Source organism: Pinus tabuliformis, chromosome 1_1 (assembly GCF_031772625.1).
Source record: "Pinus tabuliformis cultivar Carrire ecotype Pingquan chromosome 1_1, CPIR1, whole genome shotgun sequence".
Taxonomy (NCBI): domain Eukaryota; kingdom Viridiplantae; phylum Streptophyta; class Pinopsida; order Pinales; family Pinaceae; genus Pinus; species Pinus tabuliformis.
In genome coordinates, this window is record NC_142297.1 from 718486241 (window position 1) to 718494988 (window position 8748).

Consider the following 8748-nt stretch of genomic DNA (forward strand, 5'->3'; position numbering starts at 1 on the left):
GAGCAGAACATTATCCAAGGCTGAGAAGAATTATTCCACTACAGAGCACGAAGGGCTAGAGATGGTCTACGTGTTGCAAAAGGTTCAACATTATTTGTTGGGTGGACACTTTAAAATGTATACAGATCACTCTACACTGAAGTACCTGGTCAATAAGCCTTCGTTGGGGGGGGCATATCTGTAGATGGTTACTGTTGTTTCAAGTGTTGAAAATAATACTGAGAGGGGGGGGGGCATATCTGTAGATGGTTACTGTTGTTTCAAGTGTTGGAAATAATATTGAGAGGGGGGGGGGGCATATCTGTAGATGGTTACTGTTGTTTCAAGTGTTGGAAATAATACTGAGAGGGGGGGGGTGAATCAGTATTATCAAATTAATATAACTTTTTCATTTCCATATTAAGATTCATATACGCTACTTCAGTTAAGGCAAACCGCTTATATACGCAACTGTGTGTTATGCAACAAGCGTATATCCAGTAAACTTATGATTCAGTTAGTTGATCCTTAATGAGTGCATCCGAACATTATTAACCATATGAACAGTAAATAGGAGTAGTAAAATAGAATAGATCATCACACATAATCAACACACATGAACACCATGATGTAAGGTGGAAACCCAATGTGGGTGAAAACCACCTGCTGCAAGTCGTCTCAATACTCTTTTTAATAAGTAACTTATTTTTACAATGGTTCTGTATTGGTGCAGTCTTATACCAGTATGCAGTCTTCTACCTGCAGAAGGCTACAACCTTCTCTTGTTCTCCAGACTCTCCTGGAAGGGAGCTACAACCCCCTTAGCTCTTGCACTAGCCGATCCATTTACTAGTATGTAGGTGCTGGCTTACTGAAATGCTCCAACCTTTACTCGTTTTCCAGCTGCTACTGGAAGGGAGCTACCACCCCCTTTTCTCTTGTACTAGTTGATGTACTAGTACGTAGGTCCCGACCTACAGAAGGCTACAACCCTCTCTTTCTTCCTCTAGGTACCGCGTTTCATAAATTTTCAGACTGGATACTCCTGAAGCATAACACCATAATTTGAAGGCCACGTTTCATCCAATTTTCATACTGGACCCATCAATATCATTGAAGCACACAATCAATCAACATTAGCATCATCAATCTCTGAATCACCCAATACTGAATCACTGAAACCCTGTCAACAAAATGGAGTCACCAGAACACAGAGCAGAACACTGAACTCTGCAACAATATTCAAAACCAACTATATCATCAAAAATCATGCATCAAAGTGAATACGCTACTTGGAAGTGTTGAACCAGCGTGTATACACAACTTCACCAAAGAGAACCAGCATATATGTCATTAATTACTTACTTATAACTTCACTGCATTTCCTGACTTCAGAAATACCCAGATCATTACATATACAAAGATAATACGTATGTTAACAACCAGATCTAGTTCATCAGATCACATAAAGATAATTCATTCTGACCTTGATCCATTATAGATCTCATCCATCAATACTGAAGCTAAACATAATCAACCAATCTGAATATGCAGAATACTGACACCAGTAAACAGTCACCAGAACTCATCAACAACAAGAAACACCTGTAACTTCAAACATCATAGCTCATATGGTATACGCTACTTAGATGTATCTAACCTGCATATGTACGTGCTTTTATCATAGTCAACCAGCGTATATGTCTGTAAATATTCATTCATGATTTGCAGCTATTCTAAACTTGAGTTATACCCAGATCATAACATTTACAGAACATTACATGCATCAGTATACAGATCTAGACTAAACAAGATCAAACCGTATAGAGATGATTCATTCCAAGCCATTAGATCCCGATCTATCCTTAGATCTTGTTCTCCATCAACCACTGAGATTCCTCCTTAGCTTAGATCAAGCAAAGCATCATGAACCCATAACATGCATACAGAATCTCATACTTCAACAGATATTCAAGACTTTCTCAAAATTGCCTTTTCCTAATGATCTTCTTCTCCTTTTATAGTCTTAGGCCTTACTCAATACCATGGTCCAAAACCATTTAGAACCAATACTAGGGACCCAATACCTGGGTTCAACACTTCGGACACAATACCAAGGTCCAAAACCATAGGTCTAAATACCACGGTCCCAAAAATAAGCTTTCCCACATGTACGCGTTTTTCCGTGCATGAAAGTGCATGCATACGCATACGCGACTTTTGATCAGCAATCCCGCATGTATACGCGTCTTTGTATATAGTGAACCTGCGTATATACGCGACTTGGTATATAGAGAACCTGTGTGTGTACATGACTTGGTATATCGTGAACCTACGTATATACTTTTCTTTCTTCATTCTTTGTAGTCTGATCATCAATTCTTTGCTACTGACCTACTGCACTATGATCTGTCATCTGTGTGAGTTTCCATCAAGGACAACACTTGTATCATAATGCCAACAATCTCCCCCTTTGGACTTGATGGCAAAGCTAACTTGCCATAATGAGAACTGTCATCTTAATGAGTTGTCATTGTTCATTACATATGAACTGATTCCTTTGAGCTGTCCTGCATCCCATGTATTCTGTCACATCTGATATCTCTTTTGTAGATTCATCTAGTTATATATAAGTGAGTTGTTCTTCTACAAGTGGGTTGCCATCAAGTACAACACATGCATCATAATGCCAACAATCTCCCCCTTTGGACTTGATGGCAACAACCATACCAAGTCACTCTCCCCCTTTGACATCAAGGGCAAAGGGCGGACCAAGATATTATCTTCCTTGATATACATTCCACTATACGTACTCCCCCTGAGTACTTGCTGAAATCCCTGAATGAGCTCCCCCTTTGTATATGCCAAGGTGTACCAATTTTTCCATGCTCCCTCTGAGTACATGCTGAAATCTCTGCTCTGCTAAAGTGTGTTGTTCATGCTCCCCCTGACTGTAAGCAAGGTTTGCAAAAAGATGTTCTACAAGAAGAACATGACTCTATCATAAATGACCTTCCTATCACCAAAGACTCATACATACATCCATCTCCCAACCAAGTGGGGATATACCAATATTGACTCATCTACCCAACCAAGTGGGGATACACCAGATATCAATTGTTTATACATGACTGAAATATTACATCATCCTTCCCATGCATAGTGGGGGTACAAATTACAACATATGACCAAAAGGGATTCATCAAATGACTACAATAGATAGAGACAAACTATTACATCAAGAGTCTTGATATGACCTTTACATGACATTTATAACAGAAATCAAACATCATGATAGTCATCAGCAACTATCATACACAACATATGATCTGCTCCATTCTATCAATACCATCCAGACCAGCAACCTATATATGTCCATTCATGTAGAAGTCATCAACCTATAACAAGGTATGTCTACATATAGATATCAACTCATCCTTTTGAGCATTATCATAGCCTTCCATGAATGAATTCTGTATATGACATACAAATCATTCACATTATATCATATGTGAAAATCACCATAGCCATCTTATCATCAAGATCTACATGATCTTATATATCATCCATGTATCATTACTTTGGATCATCTGCATCAATCAACATATGTCATATATACAAGAACTCATCATCATCATGTCTCCAACAATGCAACTTAATCATCCATGCATCCAACATAATGTATATAGCACTATGTATCTTGAGCTCAAGATCATTTGTCAAGACTTCTTGATGTCATCAACAACAACAATCCTCATCCACATGAGTGCCAAGAACTATAGGAACCCTGCATCATAACTATATTATATGATCTTTATGCATATGATGACAACAACATATGAGTGACTCATCATCAAGTAATGAACATGTGTATTCAAGCTTTGTACTTTTGCTTATCCTTATGAAGATCACCATGTAAGCACCATATATGCATCATCAGAGAATCAACCACAAATCTGATCTGAACATCAACTATGTAACCCCAAGAATCATATGAGATTTTGTCATGGACAACTCATAACCATATCATAGCAAGATATATTATTTAGCCATATAAGCATCATCACCAAGGACTACTAACCATAATGCCAACAATGCATTGTTAAAAGCATATGCTCCCCCTGAACCTGTGCCATCTTGCTTATTGTCAGACCTGATCATGCATATATCAACAAGAAGTATCAAGGCATCATCATCATTAATTCAGGATCAAAAAACTTTTAAACATCTTACAAGTGTCAAGACATTTCCACACATCATCAGCAGATTGTAACCATTATCAATCAGAGCAAATAATAGATAGAATCATATTAGACCCTTTTTCCTGAACCTGTCCCTATTGCTTTTCTTCAAACTAACATATACGCGACTGTGCAGTAACTAACTCGCATATATACGCGACTTCCCTTTATGAAACTTGCGTATGAGATTTAGGACACTGAAGTTTTACACTTTCAGCTCCCTCTGAGTCTGTTATGTCTGTATATTGTGCTGTGCCACATCTTTCTTACTGTACTTCCTTCCGGAGTATATCCATCCCTTGAAGGGGAAGACAAAAGTAACCAAAGACCCCAATTCCATAACATTTATGGTCTCGATGCCCCTATTACCAAAACATGTTGAATTTGAAGGCGTGGTCTTAACACACTTTCCGGTGCTGAAGATGAAGGATTGGGATCTTGCGGACCATGAGATACTCCCTCGTTTGGATACTCACAAATACATGATGAATATCTATTACAAGGAAAATGGGGTTACACGGTTGGAACCCATGAAATGGGTCAAAGGTGTTGAGTAGGCCGGGTTGTTACACATGTTTTGCACACCACATTTTCACATGTCAATTATGAACACTGTGTGTGTGCGCCAATTGCTCACGCTGGTGCATGATGGGTGCTTATGGCCCAGAGAACCTATCCCTATCACATATATGCTCGTCCACAAGATTACGAATCCCCTCTATAAAGGGGTGGACCCTACTAAGGAGTTTGGAGGAAAAAGTGGCAAAAAGGAGCTAGTTGATAAGATGAAGGATGAATTTGGGTTAATCAAGAATTCGTGCGGATATTATATCTGAACCATTCAAGATTAGGCGGTGTAGTTTTCTGCCCAAACCTTATTAGGGAATATTATGAGGAAATGTTGCACAGATGAAGTTTTGGCACCAGTAGTGTCATTGGATGCCTAGTGCGTGAAGGGAGTACAATACAACTGGGTGCAATATTTATGTAAGGCATTCCTCGCGAACTGTAGTGAAGCACAGGAGGACAATAATCCGTTTCACTATGCCTGGCTCCTATTGCTAATTGTGTTAGTAGCATGGCACTTGCTGGAGGATAGTCAATTTCCTCCATAGGAAGAAGATTTACTAGAAGCAACGAAGTTCACTTCACTGTGGTCGACAAAGGATTCGGAGAGGATCAAGGAATCTAATATTTTCTGGATATCAACTGAAATGGATCTTCGCACAGTAATCAGTTAGTGGCCAAGGTTGTCTCCAACCTTGTTTGAGCAGTTGAGGGCCTTCGCGGAGTTCAAGGCCGATTTCCATAATGTATCAATCAGGGCGTGGAAGGACCCTAAGCATATATGGCACAAGCTACCATACTTAGTCTCAGAGACAAATGTGCAGGAAATTGTGGGGAGTTGGCTAGCAGAGTGGTGCCAACCCACGGACATTGGTGCAGGTACTAGTAAGGGTGGAGAAATATATGTTGCATAGACGACAATTGTGCAAATGCGAAAAGAAGCTGCATAGAAAGTAGTGCGAGCATTGGCTGAGCAAAAAAAGAGAGAAGTTGTTGCTAAGGTAGCTACAAAAAAAGAGCACACTCCAAAAGAGCATGTTGAGACTAAGTGCACCGACATAGAGGAAGTCAAAGCATCGGCTTCCCAGCATATCGAAGAACATGAACTATTGGAACAGGGTGGAGATGGAGGAGAGGCACAGGGAACTCCCTTCACATTGAGGAAGCACAATAAGGAGACAACTGTTGGGCCAAGAAAGAAGAAAAAATCTGATAGACAAGCGCATATTGACTCGATGATCCTCACAGAAGGGTATCTCGATGAGATTGGAGACAAAGTAAGGGACACCACAACAGAGTTGTGGAAACAATTTGAACAATAGTATATGTAGATCCTACGGAGCGTCCAAAAGGATCTGCACGAGCTACAGATCCAAACAGGATGAATTCAAGTGAGCATTGGGCAAGCGAGTGGGGTACAAGTGAGCTTGGTGCAAGGGAGCAAGAAAGTTTTGGAACTGGAATGGACTTTGAACCTTAGAGTCATATCCTTACCAGAAGGATCAGTCTTCATGGAATCAGAGTGGGACCACACTCTGTTGAGCACAATCAAGGACATTGGGGTGAACTTAGCCGTGCTGCCACTTCAGACTCTCCATGTGCTATATCATTGGGTTTAAGATGAGCTTAGGATCAGAGAGCAGTGCGCAATTACAGTGATCAACGAATTCAAAGTAAACAATGAGCATATGTTCATGGAGAAAGATCATGCTCTGAAATAAAAGGAAGAGATGCAAGCATGAAGTCAAAGCCCGAAGACAACAATAACATAGGTGTGCCATTCAGTTCCACAGTTAAAAATTCTGGAGGATGCTGCAGCTACAACGAAAATCATGAAATTGGATACTTCAGTCCATGATTCCAAGGATGAAATAGGCAAAGTCTCTTTTGACTTCCATATGAATATCTCAGAGCTACAGTTGAAATTACAGCCAACCACTCTGCTAAAGGTCTGGGAGCAGTGCAGACCAACTATCAGGGAAAGCATGAGCACTTTGGATACAACAGTCACAGGCTATGCGATGATATTCGATTAAGCCATGGAGCTATGGAAAACTCTGCAGGAGGACCCAAACCTGTAGAAACTTAACACATATATCCGAGAGACATAGTGAAGGTTTGATGAAGTCAGGGCGACTGCGTGCACTTTGGCGCGAGTCCAATGCCCCACATGATTGCAGGAAGGAAAACAATTGCAATAAAAAATCGAAGAGCTATAGAGGAAATAGGCCCTTCTCAAATCCAAAATAAAACCATGGAAAGAGGAAGCCTGCCAGCTTACTCTGTTAGTTCAGGAGAATTTAAAGACAATTCAGCAGACACAGAGAATGATGCGCCTACTAGTATAAGGCTCGACGACAGAAACACTGGTAGAATATGTGTAGTAGATTGTGGTACAAGGTTCTGCTAATGTAGAAGAATTGCAGGTTGAGTTCAGTAACCTCCATAACAAGATCAAGGTGCCAGTAGAGTGACTCAAGGTGAGGCACGATATTTGTGTTGGGTGCCTATTGGGATAGGGTCCCTAGGGTCAATTTTGGGTTAGTTTAACCAATTTTTGAGAAGAATTTTGTAATGAATGTAAAGTCTCTGTGAAATATGGAAGTGGAGAACACAACTAAGTAGGAGTCAAAGGGGCTTTAGCTCCTTGTATGGGTAAGTAATAGGTTGGTTTTGAGACTCACCCATAGGTCGCGGGACATCGTATTGTAAGAAAAAATCCTATATATATATATAGATATATAGATATATATATGTGAGTCATAGCGAGTCTAGAGAAGGTATCTAAGATAGAAGGTTACTGTTTTAGTCAAGATCTAAGGCAGGAAATATTTGTTTCATGTACTTAGGTGAAAGGGGAAGGCTCCTCCATCTGAGTGCGTGGAGACCTTGGCAAGTCTATGCTGTGCACCCTGCAGCTGGGTGTGCAGGGTGGAAGAGTCTGTAAATTGAATGTTGAATCTAATAAAGACTGATTTTGGAACAAATATCTTGCCTCTATGTCTTATTCTTAATTTTTGTTCAATTTATGAATTGTGGCTTAATGATCTCTTTTTTGTGGAGTGAAGCATAATCATTGTGCGAATATATTGAATCTTTATTATTTATGCATGAACTAAGTAATAATCTATTTTCGTGAAGGTAATGGTTAAAGTTTTTATGATTTCTGTTGAATTAGGTAGATTTGTGTGAAGACATATCTAGGGTTAGTATTTAGTGTGCAAGAGTGGATTGTCTACTCCTTTTAGGTCTATAAATTCTGATCGTAGACCTTCGCGAAGGTCTAACAACTGTTTCCTTAGAGTTGCAGTAGCGGACCCTAGAAAGACATAGATCTATGCAAAGGCAGATCTGAGAAAAAATGGCTTCAGATTACTTACCACACAATCTATGGATGCAGAAACCTGGTTCTAGCATCCCCCAATACTGCTTCAGGTGAGACTGCAACCTACGCTATGTAGGTTGTTTCCAAAAAGCCCAACAGTTAGGGTTTTGTTGGTTGGCGCGAACAACTCTAAGCTTGTGTAAGGACCCCTTAAGCCAATAGTTTTGGTTTTTACATGATTGAGAGAGACAATTCTATTTCTAAAGAATCAAGGATACCAAAGGAACCATGCCACAGGGTGGGGGACTTACAGATCAATCTGTAGATCTCCTTCACAAGGTGTTATCAGTAAAGATTTATTCAACTAAAATTATCTTTCCAAATTGGTTATTATTCTGAATACATTATTTTTTTGCTATTTGTTTTAGATCTTATTTTCTTTTATTGCGGATTTTTCATTTGTATTGTAGATATAGAACGACAACAACTATCAAATTGTTGTTAGGGTCACTTGTCACCTAGTGACTTAAGTGAGAATTTTTGGTACACCTTCCAGGAATTTTCAAACTAACACCTTAATTAAGACTTCATTGAATTAATAATTGCAAATTGCATGTTCGATTGCATTAGGATTTC